General features: G+C 46.4%; 1 protein-coding gene across 8 annotated transcripts in view; it reads left to right on the top strand.

Annotated features, from left to right (window-relative positions):
• Window positions 1–17,854, top strand: part of TTLL5 (tubulin tyrosine ligase like 5) — a 1,306,640-nt gene that overhangs the window by 511,140 nt on the left and 777,646 nt on the right. The gene's annotated exons all lie outside the window — the stretch shown is intronic.

Below are 17,854 nucleotides of genomic sequence, written 5' to 3'. Positions count from 1 at the left end.
AGGAGACTCCTCAAGACCTGGCTCTTCGAACTGTAGCAGCACCCCCCAACCCCCCCCCCCCCTCCCTAGCGCCTTGAGACCCTCACAGGTATGTAGTGCACTTTACAAATGCTATGATTGATTGATTGATTGATAACTTCAGGACCATATTCTTTTTTATTTTTGTGTATTGATTTAAAAGACTAAGGGGGGTTTCCTGTGTTCCCTGGCCTCTAGGGAAGGGCCTTCTGCTCAAGAGGCTATTATTTAGAGGTGTCTTCCTGTATGGAAGTGGACCTGTTACATGCTTCTTCGAAGCAGTTCAGTATGCAAGTTGTATGGCTTTCTTCAATGCTTCTTTAGAGGCATATGTTTATGTCCGTTGTTGACTGGTGTATATCGACTCTTTGATCGACTGTTGGAGTGATCGGGTGCTTCAGCAAGTTGAAGCATTGCTCTGACTCAGAGTATAGGTTTGTATGGTTTGAATGCTACTTTGTTTGCGGGTACTTCCTTCAAGTTAAAGGAACAGTGTCTTGTAAAGGCATAACTATTACCGCAACTGCAGGCAATTCCTATCACTGCTCCATATTGTGATGCGGTAAATTGGCAGCCAAAGGTTTATGATGCTTGGGTTGGGCCAACTTGTCCCAAGACCAATGTAATCTGAATGGCATGTTGTACTTCACATCAGACAGTATGTTCTAGGGTGTTGGGCCGCTTTGGTCATCAACAAGGCCGCCAATCGTCCATAAAAGTCTTGGGAGTCACTTTTATAATAGGAGGATTTTTTACTTTATAGTAAACTTGTTTTCCTCCTATGATAGTCTTGATATGCGTGGTTCGGTCTGATTGGCATTACCTGTCTTTTGGAGACGCCGTACTTGTTGTTTTCTGTATTCTTTAGTACGTGATGAATCATGATTGTTGTTTCTTGTGGTGTCAGTTACTTGTGATACCATTTGACAGGCAGCTTTTTCTACGGCAAGTAGGTTTTGTGTTGACGGCTACCTCTTTTTCTCACTGGCTTGGGTATTTTTGCTGAAGCTGTCCTTCAGAGTGGCTTTTTGTATACGGTGTATACATGATATAATGTGCTGCTGTGTTCTACAATAGTTGTCTCACAATCGTCTTTGTCTTGTATCATAGATGTATGTGCTTGTTGTTGATAAGTGCACTAATAGGTGTGTTACCACTTTCAAAATTATTGTAAAACGCTTTCTGGAACTGTCTCTCGGTTCTAGTTAGTAGTTAGATATACAGAGTATACATAACTGTGTCATATGTCATGTGTTATAATTGTGTGTCCCCCCCCCAAAAAAAATGGAAAAGAAAGGAGTTTTAATAAAAGATGCGGTCGATTCTCTAATTCTTGCTTGCCTTGATGTTTCGAGCATATCTACAGCTCGAAGTGGTGTTCAGTCTTTCAGACTATGGCACTGAAGGCCGTAAGAGGGCAAGCTTTATACGTCCTTGCAGTCTAGCTGTAGATGACACATTTATGTTTGTATATACTCTACCAGTTCGTAGCGCCGAGACGCCCCAGGGTATTTGCACGCTCTATAAATTGCTTAAATAAATAAATATATATTTATGCCCATATATACATCTTTGTGGCAAGATGTTATATTATTGGTGCATTTGATGAATATAAATGCGTATTTTGTCCAAACTAAATTATTTATACCAAGGAGGTGCTATTGTTCATCTTTCCTTTGGGAAAATGGGGTCTAAAAGTCCCTCTTTGGGATTTTATCACAACAATTCTTTCTCTGATTTACTTTGTTATGATCAAATGCAGATTACATGGCTTTTGTCGTGTTTGGCCCATTTTGGTCGAGTTCTCTTTTTTTCTCCTTTGGGGGATAAAGGAAAATGTCTGTTTTCTGAAAGATTGTTCTTCAGGTGTTTTTTTTCGCCTTTTCTCGCAAGGACCGATTCTCTCGGACCAATAAGGTTGGTTTTTATTTATATGTTCTGTGACAGTGATCATGGATTCTATTAAGAGCCATGCTCTTTTTCTGCTTGTCCTTCTTACATTTGGTCAGTTGTTGGTTATGACCGGCTGGTTCTCTTCAAGATCTTTTGTAGAATTAGTTCGCAGACCCTCCTCCAGTGGGGTATAGCTATGGTATTTAATTCAAAGGTTAAGGAATCTGCGACTAGATGTCTCTATAAGATGTAAAAGTTACTTACCTTTGGTAATGTGATATCTGGTAGAGACACGGTCTAGCCGCAGATAAATTAACTCCCTGCCCATCCTCCCCACTCTGCGAATCACCTATAAGGTAAGGGTTATACCCTTTTTTAAGTACTGGTTTTCTATACCGGTATCACATTTTCAACTTATGTTGGGACTCAACAGATCACTTGGCCTGGCCACATAGCTATTGTTAAGATGTTGCCATACTATCCATTCCCAAATGTGTGTGGTCTGTAGGGTGCATGTGTGTTTTCACTATCACACTGGATTAGATACCAGTGGGCAGTATTGATTTATTTGTTCTTTTCTTTGAAAGTCTTTGTTTGGTATCATTACACCTTAGATTGGCACTATCAATATGTCACGTAGTTGTGTGTTTCAACAAACAGTTTGGTGCTGTTTTTGTGGGTTTTGTTTTGATATTGCCATGCCATTCATTACTATTGATGAATGTTCTATAGAGTTTGATATTGCCATGCCATTTAATATTATTGATGAATGGTCTATAGAGTGTATGGTTTTCTTCCCTTACATAGGGGTTATTCACCAGGGCACAGGGTTTCATATAGCCCTGTGTGTTGTTGATTTTGTTGGGGGTTTCTTTAAAATCTATGTCTGGTATTAATATACCATTTGATGTTTCTTCATTATTAATGTTTCAAAGATTTTTGATCTTTTTTGGCACACTGGTTCCACAACCAGTTTCTGTAGTGGCTCTGCGTTCTGGCGTGGAAGGTTTCACAGAAGAAACTGACATCTGCATGCCAGAGGGGACTTGTATGGCTCCACTGACGTCCTATCCGGAGGCGACATCACCGCGGAGCCGTACGATGCCATCGCCCGGCACGCATAGGTACTGCTGAACAATTTCCGGATCCAGACCGGCGCCTGCTGAGAATACAAAAGTTTATGAATCTGCGGCTAGACTGCCTCTACCAGATATCACGTTACCAAAGGTAAGTAACTTTTACATCTGGCCCCCTGTATGAGGGGAGATATTTTGGTGAAGAAGGCATCTGTGTCTCTCTTGTGTCTGCTGCCTTTAGTCCATCTCCTATTTTGTAGCACAGCCCCTTTTCCCGTTTTTCATTCTGGAATGGAAATCTTGCACAAAGAATGTTCAAAATATTTGAAAATTTTCAGAAGTTCTCCTCTATTCTGCAGTTGGTGTTTCGGAGAGACAGTTTGAAAGCTGTTTTGCAATTGTAGACTGATATATGGAGCTCTCTGGATGTGTCTCCATAGCTGCCTCAGTCGATGTTTGGCCTTGCTTAGGTATACATAACTGGGCCCTGCTCCCACTTTCTCCATATTTCATTACAACCCAGTACCTTATTTCCACCCAATAAACTCCAGTCACTCTCTCACTGGCCTTCTGGTTTGTAGTTCACTGGCAGGCCAGTCATTTTTTTCACCCACTAAACTCATGGTCTGTTCTTAGGGTTTCCCGTTGAGGGCTCAGCCTAAGTGGTAATTTATTTAATTTGGTATGCAGAATGCACGAGAGTCCTTGACTCCTTCAGCCCAGTGTGACGCTGCCGACGAGGTATTAACATTCCCTCTGGCCTCTGATGATGAAACATAATCTAGACTTCTTAGGCCCACCTTCAGCACTTGAAACTAACTCGCGAGTGGTCTTAGATGCTATTTTTAAGACATCAAGTCCAATTTTAGGGCGCTCAATTCACATCCTTGCATACCCCGAGGATAAAGAGACCAGAGCTCCCCCGCAGTCCCCCGCCCTCTGACAAGCGCCCAGAAATGGTTAAAAGGCAGCCCCTACACAAATCACCACAATTGGCACACCTTAGGAATCATCCTGTAAAAGTTGATTCATAGCTACTAAATCACGTGAGTTTTCGAGTGAAATTTGCGACAAGACACCGATTGCTATGTCACGTGGCTTTAATAGTTCCTCGAGCTGAATTGCACTCGCTAAAGATTGATCAGTAGAGGTTTCAGCAGTTTAAAAGGAAATAGTTGGACATGAGGAGAAGTGGTAAAGAGCTGACAGGCCACACAGACCATAAGATTCGCCCTTCTGTCCCTGTCTTGCCCGTCTGCAGCAGAGGCCACTGGCGACTGTCGGGCCTACAGCGCTGTGAGAAAGGAGCCCTGTGGTATTTTCGCCTCTCCCGTGAATGTCAAGGCCACGGGGCTCATTTAACACGGTGTCCTGCCGTCTCCAGGCCTCCCAGGAGGATTTATGACCCGGAGAGAGGTGAAGTGCCTGGGAGTACCTCCCCCATTCACCAGTCTCCACATACACTTCTCCTGGGTGGCAGCGCTGCGGCAGCTGGGAAGGCTCCAGGCCGTCGCCCAACGCCTCTCCTAGGCCGCAGCCAGCCTCGGTTTCTTGCTAGGCGATGCCTAGACGAGCCGGCACGTTGAGCCCTCTTCCGTCGCCGTGGGAAAGTAAAGAAAGGGGTGATGGAGGCCATAGCCTCACACGCAGCTTGTGTGTCCCTGTCGCCGTGCGCAGACGTGGTGTACGGGGGTGTTATTCATTAATCGTACCTCACAGAAAGCTGTTGGCGCGCGGAGGCACCCCGACCACCCTGGCACACTTAATCACTTGGGCATGGGCCTTTGTAGGCCACTCGTCAGACCTCCCAATCCCCGTTTATCATGCCAGGTTCCCGTGACAAGAGGGGGCGTTGCAGCTGGGACGCTTTTTGTCAGGGCAAGCCTAGTTGACAAAGGTACCGCGCACACACGCACGTTTCCTCCCTCACTCTTGGAAGCCCGGCTGCCTTCCGAGTTCACGTGACCCAGCGTCGGAGCGCGGCCCCCAGTGCGCGGACACGTTCTCTTCACTCAGATTGTTTCTTTGCCAGAGAGGAGACTGTTTTGTGTAGCGAACCAACAATTTGTTTCCCGAGAGCCAGGAGGGTGCAGGCTGCAGCTGCAGTTCTGCCAACAAGACCTCGACCCAATACATACTGGTTGAACACCCACTGCTGGAATGTGTGCAGTGCACCTTTCACTGGCTGGCGCCCTCGGTCCCTGGCAGCGCCGGATGGGATGAGCATGGACCACAGCTGATTGGTGCCATCTTGACTGTGTTTCGCCTTCAGGTCCGTCTGCGCGCGTGTCCCCTCCCTGTTGATGTTGGGCCGCTGACTCCTGATGTAGTTGAGGCCCGGTGGATCCCTACGTGAGACAGACGTCACGTGCCTGCTACCCACGTTCACCCAGCTGGTTTACGACTCTGCCCGAGCGGCCCTGCCCCCTCCAGGACACCCTGCACAGACTTCACCCTTGGACATTGTCATAACACCCGCACTGCGCCCATTCCAGGAACCGTACCATACTTGTGCATCTGCATTACTAAACACAGCCAACAGTCGTCGTATTTGGTGGTCATCGTTGGCCGCAGTTTTTATTAGGTCTCGCGAGCCAAAGGCTCGAAGAGACATTTTATATCTGGGCTTTTCAAAGTGCTGCCGTGGCCTAAAGCTACAGTGCACGTGAACGTGCACGCGCGCAGCGCCATGTGTCTTAACTCCGTAGCGATCGTAATCACGATCACTTTCACTTTCGCGGGCTTCTCTGTTGCTGGCATTCCCCCCTCCCTTCTCGCCCAGCCCTTCTTGTTTTTTTTTACTTTAAGCGCGAGGCGCGCGTGCGGCCAATGCTTGCTTTTTAATGGCTGCATACAAAAGAGCGTGCCACAAGATTTAGCTGTTATAAGGCACATCACAGCTGGCGCCAATCACTGCTAGGGACCCTGATGTAATTGCCACTAGTATGAAGCGGTGTTTGTCTAAGAACATTTTGGAGTTGCTCTGTCATCGTGTCTTGTGCAGCCATCTCGAGGGTTGCTGCGTCTGTGGCAGCAGCCTCTCTTCTAGGTGCCATTAGGGGCAATCTGAGTAAACATGCTTCTGACCCACTCCTTGCATGCGCTTGGCTTTCCGATAACTTCCTTTCAGGCCGAATACTTCGTCTCAGGGCTCACTTTACACCAATTACCCGGACTCCAGGGCCCTTAATGACAGACGTTGTTTGACAGAGACCAGGTATTTCACAGGACCGGGCCCCCACCTTTCCTGGACTCCCCGGGGGCGAGCCCTGCCCCGGGCCTGGCGACTGCTATCAGGGCACTGGCGCTCCAATTCCGACTGCGCCATTGCTGTTTTTGTTAATAGTAATTAAATCACAGTAGCAGGACAAAGACACCCCCTGCCATGGCTTAAATCCACAAATAGATTTACCTCGCCCCCATCCTCCCCACACAGACCTTGTCTTGCTTGATTCACGCGGCTCCTCTCTATAGGACTAGAAGTCTAACGAGGAACTATGGGTACTGTATTAAAAAGTCCTGCGTGGCATCAAGGTGACTTCTCGCAGTACCGGTACTCAGCATAACACACTCTGATAACCGAGGAAAGATGTTATTCCTTTATCTCATCAGGTTTGTGAAGCGGCCCTGCTCCCTCCCCGGGTCACTGTTCTGAATTAAGCCACGCACTCTTGTCAGACATTCCTTTCAGGTTAGATGCGTTAAGAATCTCGACCTTTGTTTTCTTTTAGGATGATGACCCCTCCTCTCTGATCTCGCTCCTGATGGCTATCTTGTCCTGCTGTCAGGGGGTGACCGTGGGGGCAGTGCAGAGATTGGCGCTGGTATTGACTGACTTTTCGAGCGTGCCTTTTATATTTTTTAAAATAGGTTTTGCAGTAAATCTCTTCTGCAAATGTAAAAGCAAATTCAGTTCATTTCTGAATACTTTTCTCTCGGATGGTGTGTCTAGGCTCTCTAACAGTGTACAGTGACTTAGCCTAAAATGGTACCCCCCACATCTCCATTACTCATCTCAAACCATCTTCTACTGCTGTGATAAAAAAATAACACTTTCAAGACCTCCTATCTTCTATCCCCCCACTGTCCATTTCAATCCAACTAACAGATTCATATTTCCACCACTCAAATGAATCTCATATTTCTCTGTACTAATTCCCCACTAATCCTGTTTGCGTTCCTGTGTAGCATGCTACTCGCCAAAAAGCGCTTCAACACTTCATCAGTGATGGCAAGCACTATATAAATGCATACCCTTCCCTCTTCTAGCCCTCCACTGTCCTTTTTCAATCCAAATAAAAAACTCACATTCCCACCGCTCAAATTAATTTAAAATCTCCCTATACTAATTCACCACTAAATCCTCTTTGGGTTCCGTTGTAGCATTCTACTTGCCGAAAAACGCTTTGACCCCTCGTCAAGGGTAGTAAGCGCTATTACAATTACTTCAGCTGCAGTGGTACCCTGGCCTAAGTGTGTTTGTGTGGCTCACTGCACCCAGAATATGAACATCATCGCCCAGCATCTGACCTTTCTTAAACATTTACTGCAATATTATTTTTGATAGATCTGGTGTTATCCAAAACCTTTTGATTTAACTTAAATTATATACAGAATATACTTTCTTAGTAGGGCTTTTATCCAGCCCTCTTCATCCGCTTGTCTGTTGTTGTTTCAGTTAGATGTCTCTTCTGCCCACTACAACATGGGACATTTTGCAGTAGGTCAGACCTCCTCAGCAATTGGCTAACTTCACTGTGTGTCACTGCATTTTGCCCTTTTCCAAGGAATACATCTTGCACTGAGCCGTTCTTAGACTGTTAGTTGTGAATCCACCCTGCTTCTTTCCCTCTCTCACTTACCGCTTAATCATGAGACACGTCGATCCTTTCAACCCCAGAACATTGCTTTCGGCACCTGTGTTCCAAGTTGAAATATTCACTCTGAAATACTCCAAAACAAATGGAGAAACTGAAATGCATCTACTTCTAAAAGCCTTGGTATCATTGATAAAGCAACGTCCCTGAACTACCAAATAAACGAAGAAGGCCAACAATTCCTACGCACGGTGTAGATTGTAGAACAACCACCCCTCCTTTTCATGATTCTATTCCCAGGGAAAAAGCTGGAATTTACCTACTCGAATCTATCACAAAAGTTCCAAATGCTTTAATGAATTGCTCCTGCTTTAAATGAGGGTCTTTTACTCCTACAATCTCATTCATTGTCTCTGTGTTCTAAACCTGTGAACCCCAGCTTACAAAATGTTAAAATACGTCTCTTCCCAACTAAAACAAGTGTTGGCAAAGCCAGTTGGTCTCACTGTTGGGACCTATTGGCTTTGTCAGTGGTTTTTAGTCATGCTCTATAACATCCCTGGTGCTGTGCAGCATGGATAAATTAGAAAAAATAAGAAAAATTAAGCCAGTGTCTCAGCCGGCTGCATATTTCTGTGGGCAAGAGAAAGCAAAGCTGTGCAGGGTAAAGAAGTACACAAAAGAGCGAGCTGGAAACCACGTGCACTCCCGTGGAGTGATTCACCAAAATGAAAACAGTAGTACCAGAGAAAGTAGGCAGTGTAAGGGCGCAAGTAATGCCTTAATGCTCTTGGAAGGGACAAACACAAGTAGAGGAAGTAAAGCCCACACAAAGCAATGAACAAGAAGCAAGCACATGAGAGTGACCATAAAGGCAACAAATAGTAAGCTATAAGCAAGCTCTGTGAGCTGACAATATGTCTCACAAAATGTATTTATTTATTTAGTGCTGTTTTTTTTAGCAGAAAATAGACTCAAATCTACTTGCATGTGTTTTGAAAACCTGTAAGGTGGTGGGTAAACACAAATTCTTTACGACACGCAAGGCTGGCAGTAACTGCGTCTCTTTTACCACCAGCCTGGCTTCTGGTAAGCATAGACTACAAGTACAAAGAGGCACAGTTACTGCCAGCCTTGCTTATCGTAAGAAACACCTATAAGTACAAAGTGCGTGTTTACACAATACTTGCAGGTTTTCAAAACACATAAATAAAAGGCATTGTCATTTACAATGTCAAAAGCTTAAACTCTCGCAAATGCGAGACCTATTGCATTGCAAATGCTTGTTACTTATTACATACGTCACACTTGTACAACTCCCCTGGACACCCCCCTTTGGGGCCGGGGTCATAAATCATTGTCACACATTATTACAAATTGGATGTCACACATTGTCAGCTGGACATCATAAATCATGGGTCATAAATCATTGTGTGTCATAAATCACTCTGCCACAATTGGTCCTTATTTTGTTGCCTTAAATCACTCTGCCTGATCACCATAAATCAGCAGCCATAAATCATGGGTCATAAATCATCGGTATGTCATAAATCATTCTGACACGCACTATCATAATTTCGTTGTCATAAATCCTTCTGCATGAGCATCATAAATCATCAGCCAGAAATCATGGGTCATAAATCATCGGTATGTCATAAATCATTCTGTCACAAACTATCATAATTTCGTTTTCATAAATCCTTCTGCATGAGCATCATAAATCATCAGCCATAAATCATGGGTCATAAATCATTCTGTCACAATCTGTCATCATTCCGCTGTCATAAATCATTCTGCATGAGCATCATAAATCATCAGCCATAAATCATCGGCTGGCCATAAATCACTGGCTTGTCTTTTGCTCTTTTGCAACTCCTAGGGTCGTAAATCACCCTGACAGCTCGTAGATTGTTCTTTACCACGCCCCTTTGCGTGTGGTGGGTAGCCTCTCCCTGGAGTTAGGCCCCAACTCGCTACCTTGTTAGTCTCTTTTGTGCCCCACCTTCTGGTGGGGGCTGGGCTGCGAGCGCCGTCTCCGTTTGCTACCCCGATTTTGTCAGGCGTACTCACCCTGCCGTGCGGCATCCCAAAGTGAGTGGCCCTCCTTCTACACACCGCCCTGTCGGTGTGCTCCCATACAAAACCAATACACGTGTTGTTTCCGCCACGCCGCCAGGGAGGCTTACGTCTTCCTGCGGCTTCCCCCACGTCTGGTCAGCTCCAACGGCAATCTTCCCACAAACGCGATGATGTGCTCTGCTCCATCTTTGCCCTTATGCCCTGGCACACCTGTGTCCTTCTTCGGTGTCTTACAGTACCGTCTCCTCTTGCCATGGGTCAAACTTGAAATCAAAAATTGAGAGACAGTCAGATACCGCTTGTGGAGGTGTGATACAGCATACATTCATTAAATAACATCCTCTACTTCGCCAATGCCCCTGGAAGGCTTCCCCCCGGTAAGTACCACCGTGCGAACAGTAACCCTGATTAGTATCCGCCAGGCTGTACTACCCACTCCACTGTATTTATGTCATACTCCGGGGGGTGAAAACCCAAGTTAGCGCTGCCGGGAGCGCAGGGCACATGCCCGTGTATATGTAACGATGATGGATTTGTTCCTGCCCTCTGAATGGGCACCCCTTGTGGGCCCTTGACCCGAAATTTTTAAAAACTTTTTTTTTTTAATCCCTCAGAGATTGCAAGCGCCTTGCACCCAAGAGAAACTTGGTGATGAATAACAGATGTTTACTGTTACCCGCATACATGGTACTGCTATTTTCGGACTACCAGTTAGATTACTGTCCTAATGTGGCAGGTGAGATGACCTCTGTCTTCTTACTGGTCAGTCATGCTCAGGAGCGTGTATTATTCAGATGTTGCCATGTTGCCAGACTATGTTTAACTATCGCTTTTTGGAACCTCCCCTTTTTTTAATTTTTTTTTTTAGAGCTCTGTCATCCCACAATCTGCTGCACCTTACAGGTAGGCAGTATAGTTGAAGTGTACTTGTTCTGGACCAGCACAAACTCTGAATTTACAATGTCACGCAATGGATTGAGGTGCTCTTTGAATCAGAACTAATTTGACCCCTTTTGCGACATTCAAAGAATGACAGACTGGCGACCTTACATATGCTGTTATTTCACAATTAATAGCTTAGTGCAAACTGCAACTTAACCACGGGAAGTCTCTGACAAAAGATGGTAACCCCGCTGACCTGCTGACATTGCCCTGCCCTCATGATCTGCATGTTATATGGTCTTTGCAGCAGGCATGCTAACCCAAGGCGCTGCATGCTGAGACTCAAAACAAACTTCCAGAGTCCGAAGACCTACTAGACGAGGCTCTGATCTCCCCAGGAGAAAGTTAATCACCGGAGTCTTCTAGCCACAGAGTTTTTCTAGATAACTCAATTCTTCCTGAAAATTGCTCGAGTATGTGAATGGCTGCCGGGCTTTTTATCACAACATAAGCTAAGACAAACAGGTGCCCCTAAGCCAAGTCGGCACTTGGTGTCCTAGAGCCAGCCCTGAACTGAGCATCATGCATGCCGCCAGGGCCTGTTTGGTCTCCATTGGGAAGAATGGATTCATTTTTTTATTTTTTATTTTTTTGGATGTAGTGTCCTATAGCACGAACTTGGCCCGCAGGTACCAGAGCGCTTCACCCTGGCCACACGTGTGTTACATGATGAGGGCATTCTTTGTTAGGCACAGGTAGATAAAGTGATTTGCCCGCAAAAGAAAGACTGCTGCTGCCCGAAGATCTGCTCAGAAGCACGCAGTCCCTGCAATTTATTTTTGCTGAACAGACAGCCACATTTGTTTTTTTTTTTTTTTTTTTTTTGGGCACGGGGGGATGTGATTTGGCAAGAATCACTGAATGGTTCAGCATCTAGCCAGACTCAAACCTGGTTCACCAGCTTCCAAGTTGGCCGCTCTAGCCGTTAACATACACGCCGGTAAAGTTTCGGGCAGCCTGGTCACCAGTGCTAGCACACACTCACCCACACGACGCAATCCTGCTAGGGACACCGTTTCCAGTGCACTCGCACCTGGGCTGTGGACACTGCCTCTTCACAGTAGCCCACTACGCGCGTTCCTACCGGGGCACTCACTCTCGCGGATAGACACTCCAGCCTCTATTTGCTGGCAGCGCGGCTCTAAAGACATGGAGGAGGCCGCGCGCTGCCCGCCTCTCGAACCCGGGTCTCGCGCCCCGCACTTCAGCACACTGCTATCACTTTGAACACAGACGGCATCCGTCGCGAGCCAGTGGGATGAGTCACTGGGCTTTCGCGAGTAAGTAATGCATCTACAGCTGCTTCCGGGTTCAACGCTAAGGGAGTAAGTGATTTGCCCAGCATCACAGGCTGTTTGTAATCTCTTGTACATGAATTACAGTTTATTGGAGATTTAAGATTTCTTAAGCGTATATCGTGATAATCACGCCAAATGCTTCAACAGAATTTCTCAGTCTTGCCAGGATTAGAACTCGTGACCTACAGGTCAACCCGGACGTCAGCGGCAGCGCTTAACTTGCTGAGCCGTTAGTATGTCGACTGAGTTTCCCTCCTCTGTCTGTGCCCCTCGCTGTTGATCTGATGTATGCCACAGGCGCTGCGGTGGCCTTGAGTCTTGCAGAATTTTCAGCCATGGGAGGCCACCAGAGGGAATTGCTTCCTGTATCTAACCTGCAGCCCTCTGGGCAGGGGAAGCTGCTACACCCGGTATATATCTTGGCGACGGTCAGAAGGGGGGGCGTTAACTACTGTGCGATCGGTCGACAGTATAAGAACTAGGCGGCTCCTAATCCCACTCCCACCGGGACGCGCCGCACCTGCCCCTCTATAGTAACATCGAAGGATACAATTGGAAGGCTCGCACTTGATGCCAGGCCCGCCATGCTTGTGACCGTGACCCGGAAACCGGACTGATTACTTAATTACCATGTTACACTTCCCTGGCATTTTTGGCCTCTTCTTATTTATATTATACTGGATCCTATGCCTTTTGCGGACATTGCGCAAACCCGTCACCCACTGAGCCATTCTACCAGCCTGATTTACGCTTCTCGTATTTCTATTACGGGGTAAATTGAGATGGTGGCACCCGCCGCAGTGTCGGTGTTATGAGGCGTCAGTCCAGCCCATAGCCGCTGGGCTTCCAGCCTACAGCAACAATCGCCGTTACTGTGGTTTAATTTACCTAACTCGTACATAAACCTAGTGTTACACAATTATTATAACTAGCAAGGATGACCAGCAGGCAACGCAGCCACTCCTCGCTGCTTGAGCCCTTACCCTGCGACTGCGACTGCTTTCGACGCCAAGAACCTCATCGTCTTCGCCTGGGGAGCTGGGGGTCGCACCTGCATCTCTCGACCTCGGTCCATTCCGTCCTTACCTGCCATGCCCCAGCGGGGGCCGCGCAGTCCTCCGACTCCCTGCACCTCTCATGGTAGCTGGATTCCTCGTTCTTTCTGCTGGCTGGGGGTCCTTCTTCGCTGTTTCCTGCCACGGGAAAAGCGGCTATTCGAAAATCGTTGGCGCCGCTCCCCCAGCTCCCATGATGTGCAAGTGGGCTGCCCCAGGTGGAGCGTCGACTTATATCCCCCCCTTCCTCTTTTCCTATTGTTCTTGGAAGGGGGGGGGGGGGGCGGGGGCCTCAGGGCCTTTCGCCCTGCGCCGCTTCTCGCTGGCGAGAACCAGTTCCGTTCCTTGTTGGGCTCTGGTGGCCATTATGGCGCCGGCCCTCGAGCCCCCTTCGGGGGCGGCCTTTGCTAATGTGGTTTCCTCCCCCTCCAAGTGGATTCCTCGAGAGTGGTGCGAGCCGATTCCTCTAGGGCTCCTCTTCCTCTGTTTTTCTGTCTGGTCCTTTTGTGGGTCTTGGGGGCTCACTCATGACCGCTCCTTCACTCTCACTGTCAGGACTCGGGGCGGATGCCGTGTGGCACTGGTGGCCCGTGGCGGCGGCCTTTATAATTTATTTGGGGACACTGACACTACTGTCAGTGATTGACAGTAGTGTCAGTGAGTGTTCCCAAATAAATTTATTTGGGGACACTGACACTAGTGTCCGTGATTGACAGTAGGGTCAGTGAGTGTTTCCACTGACAAGGAGCAGGTCCATATGATGAAGCATGACACCTAGCTGGCTGGGTGTGTGAGGACCCTAGTTCCGACAGGAGGAATTCCTTTCATCCCTTTCCAATTTATCTTGACGAAGCACATAATCAGTGGCTTTCAGACTCTCCTCTCACTTGTCTGATCATTCTAGGAACTGCATATCTTCTTTTGTTATTGCATGATCGAGCATATATGCTGGACTTCTATTAAAAGCCCTACAGTCCCCCTCTTGTTGATAGTTTTCAATATCAGCCAGGGTGACTCCATCTTTCATCCTTCTGAAATTGATAAAATGAGTACCATTTAGTGTGTGAATAATACCTTTTATAAACATAAAAAAAAGTGAAGTATGAGGAAACATAATTACTATTGTCACCTTCGGGGATTTCTTCAAATAGTGCCCTTCCTGGTCCTGTCCATTCCGTGCCCCCCTCAGTGCATCACACTCTGCATCAACCCATTACCCGAAGCACCCCTACGGTCCACTGCGTCTCAGCAGTGTCAGTGGGGTGCTTTGCTGTGCACCCCTCACCCAACTACACCTCGAAGCAAGCAATCTTCCCCGATAAGGTTCCATTGGAAGCGGGACGTACAGCTAACATGGGGGTGCAACAGGATGCCTGGCGTGGGCTTGCAGGTGACCTTACAGGGCAGCTCAATCTGTCCAGAAATTCAAGCGGCATTTCAACCTATTGACTGGCTACTGTGCAACAATTAGTTTATTGAGAACATAGGATCCAATCTGATTTGCTGGGTATACAATTATGCTGTATATTAAAAACGTGTATTTTTTTTGCGTATAGTGCGAACATGACCCAAGGGCATAAGAGTGCTTCATATTAGAATTACGTTATCATGTTACACGTTTTAGAAACAGGGAGATTAACCGATTTTCCCAGAATCACAGGATGTTGAGCCAATGCGGGCCTCGAGCCGGCATCCTCAATACTCCTGGGCGCTTAAAAGTGCAGTGCAGTTTTCTCTGTCTTAGGCTGAGAAGCCTGTATACCTTCATTATTTCTAAAGTATTATTAAACATGTTGCATTAGTAAAAGTGAAAGGCTGCTGCGTGGATGTACCACTACAAGTTGGAAACCACACTTTAGCTCTACCTTTATTTTGTGGGCCCATGACTCTTGATGTACACTGACTTCGGAATAGCATCGGAAATAAAAAAATAAAATAAACAGATTACTACAATAGGTTGTGCTAATCAGAAACATTAATTATGGAATCCGAAATGTTGATAGGAGAAATAGTGACATAACCTCTGTATGTCTAATGCTAAAGGTTTAATTGGCTATTTAAAAAAGCCTGATTTTATATAAATTGTGTACAGGTGTATGCATGCCGCTGTAGCTAAGGTTAATATTTCATTACTTAGGAATTCCCATTTTTGTGCTCTTCATACATATGCTTAACCTATTTTCACCATACATGAGGGAAATGGTCTGCAGAATTCATACCTTCAGTGGACCAAATTTGATGCAGATTGGTCAATGACTTTCAGAGCTATAATGGGGAGAATTGGAGGTGTTCACAAAAGTATACCAGTCATACCCTACCTCAATGACTGGCTGTTGAAGGAGGGCTCACTACAGTCAGTTGTGAACGACCTCCAGAAGACTCCCTTTCATGTCTCCAGGGGAAAGCGACCCGTCTGACATCGTTAGGGTTCAACATGCTGAAGTCACGCCTGACTCCTTCACAGGGACTCCCTTTCAGTGGAGCTAACCTGGGTGTGGTGTTTTATCGTACCTTCTCAGTGAAGCTGCAAGCCCAGAACTATGATTCCGATGTTTCACCCTTGGTCCGTGGTTCCAGTTATAGTGACTTAGAGAACTTCAGAACTCGAGGTAGGAGAGGCAGTGACGGAGAGACATTCAGAAGTCCAGTGATCTACACCACACGTACAGAGAGCCCAGAGAGAGCCTTCTTGGGAACTCCAGCATGCAAAAAATGCTGATATTGCGAGTTCTCTGCAGTGGCAAATAAAAGTCCTGAGTTAACCTAGTGCTGTGGTCCAGGAGAGTATGGTACCTGGAACTTCTGGGCATGAGCATTTGTTCTCTGATGAATGCCTGTTGATCTTCTTTAGTGGCAGCAGGGCATAGTCATGCAACCTGGCCCGCACGTCTCCATGCTTTGAGATTGAGCTGTGGCAGACGACCGTATTTCATCTTCTGAAGTAGTGGATGTCATTCTTGTGGCTAGGCATGCTTCAGCAAAGTCTATTAATGCTGGATGCTGGGACACGTTTGTGACTTGGTATGGTACCCTTAATAAGGACACATTACAGGCCAAACAATCAATGTATTTTTGTTTGTTTTATAATTTGGCCCTGTAAGGGCTTGCAGTGGGCACTTAGACAGGTTATTTGTTGGCTCTTTTGTCATCGTTTTTTATTTACTGGACCAACTCTCCTTTTTTAAATCCCTGATTGTAATGTGATTTCTCAAAGGCTTAGTTCATACGTTTCCTCCTAAACCTTTTGTGGTGCTGCAGTGGACTCTTAATTTGGTCCTTTCTTGTCTTTTGTGCACCTGTTTGAGCTGATGCACAGTTGCTTTCTACAGCTTCCTTAGGCATCCATGTCATATAGTCCTTCACACTTGCAACGTTCTTTGGTCCACCTCACTCCTTTGAAAGAGGAGGAGAAACTCCATTGTTTGGACACCACAAGAGTGCTGAGCTTTCACATTGTTTGTAACAAAGATCACCTGGTGGACGATCAGCTCTATGGGGGGTTCTCTGGTGCAAAGAAAGGCAAGTCATTGCAGTTAAGGGCTTTGTCCAGATGGACAATCTTGTGCATTAAGATCTGCTACACACTGGCCAGGAAGCAGCCTTCAGAAGGACTTAGGGCCCACCCCACCAGGGCTAAGACTACTACCAGTGCCTTGGCATGCAGAATTCCTGTCATAGATATTTGTCAGGCCTCACTGGGGGCATTGGTGCATATGTTCACCAAGTCTTACTGCCTTGACAGCCAGGGCCGACAGGAATGACTTTTTGGCCATTCAGCCCTGCAGGACTTTTTGATCTGAGTCCTTCCACAGACCTTCCACTTGGGAATGTACTGCTTTGATATCTATTCTAAAGATCAGGAATCTGTTCTTAGAAGTATTCATCAGAAGAACAAGCTACCTACCTTCGGTAATGCTCTTTCTAGTTGATGCTTTAACCACAGATTCCTCACTGCCTTCCCGTTCTGTGGAAAGGCCTCCTTTCCTTCTAAAAACGTCTTGAATTACAGAACTGCACTCTGGCACATATCAGTGGTTTTTGGGCTCCACGTCCAAGGGCTCAGACAGTGTCAAGAAAAAAACTGAGGTCAGTGTCATTGGGTGGCACTTACATGCTGCTCCAGTCGTCACTTCAGGCTGGAACGGGGTCAACGTGGAGCGGCACAATGCGGCCTACTGGTGCACAGGTACTATGCTGAAAAATCTTCTGGGTCAGGCGCAATGGGATATTCTAAAGATGAGGAAGCAGGGGTTAGATAAAACTATCCACCTGTCAGATTTTTCCTCACATTAGAGGATTATGTCTTACTGTGCTGCGTCATCTTTTCTTTGGAACTAGGAATGAATTTGGGGTAGTGAGTTACAATTTGTAGGGTAGACTCTCATTTTATGGGGTTGTCACTTATTTTTCCCATTGTCCTTCCGGTTGTATGATTGCCCCTTACTTTGTACAGCTGATGTAATATAGGATTAGCTTTCAGTTTGTAGGATTACCCCTCGTTTTGTAAGATTGGCCATCAGTTTGCAGGATTAGGCTCTTGTTTTGCAGGATGGGACCTAGGTTTGTAATCGTTCCTCAGTTTCTCAGTTTGCATGATCATTCCTCAGTTTGTAAGATGGTTTCTCAGTGTGTAGGATGTTTCCTTACATTGTAGCACACATCCTACGGGGGTGGGG

The sequence above is a fragment of the Triturus cristatus genome, chromosome 9 (genome assembly GCF_964204655.1).
Source record: "Triturus cristatus chromosome 9, aTriCri1.1, whole genome shotgun sequence".
Taxonomy (NCBI): domain Eukaryota; kingdom Metazoa; phylum Chordata; class Amphibia; order Caudata; family Salamandridae; genus Triturus; species Triturus cristatus.
Note: the sequence above shows the minus strand (reverse complement) of the source record. Positions and strands in the feature narration are given on the sequence as shown.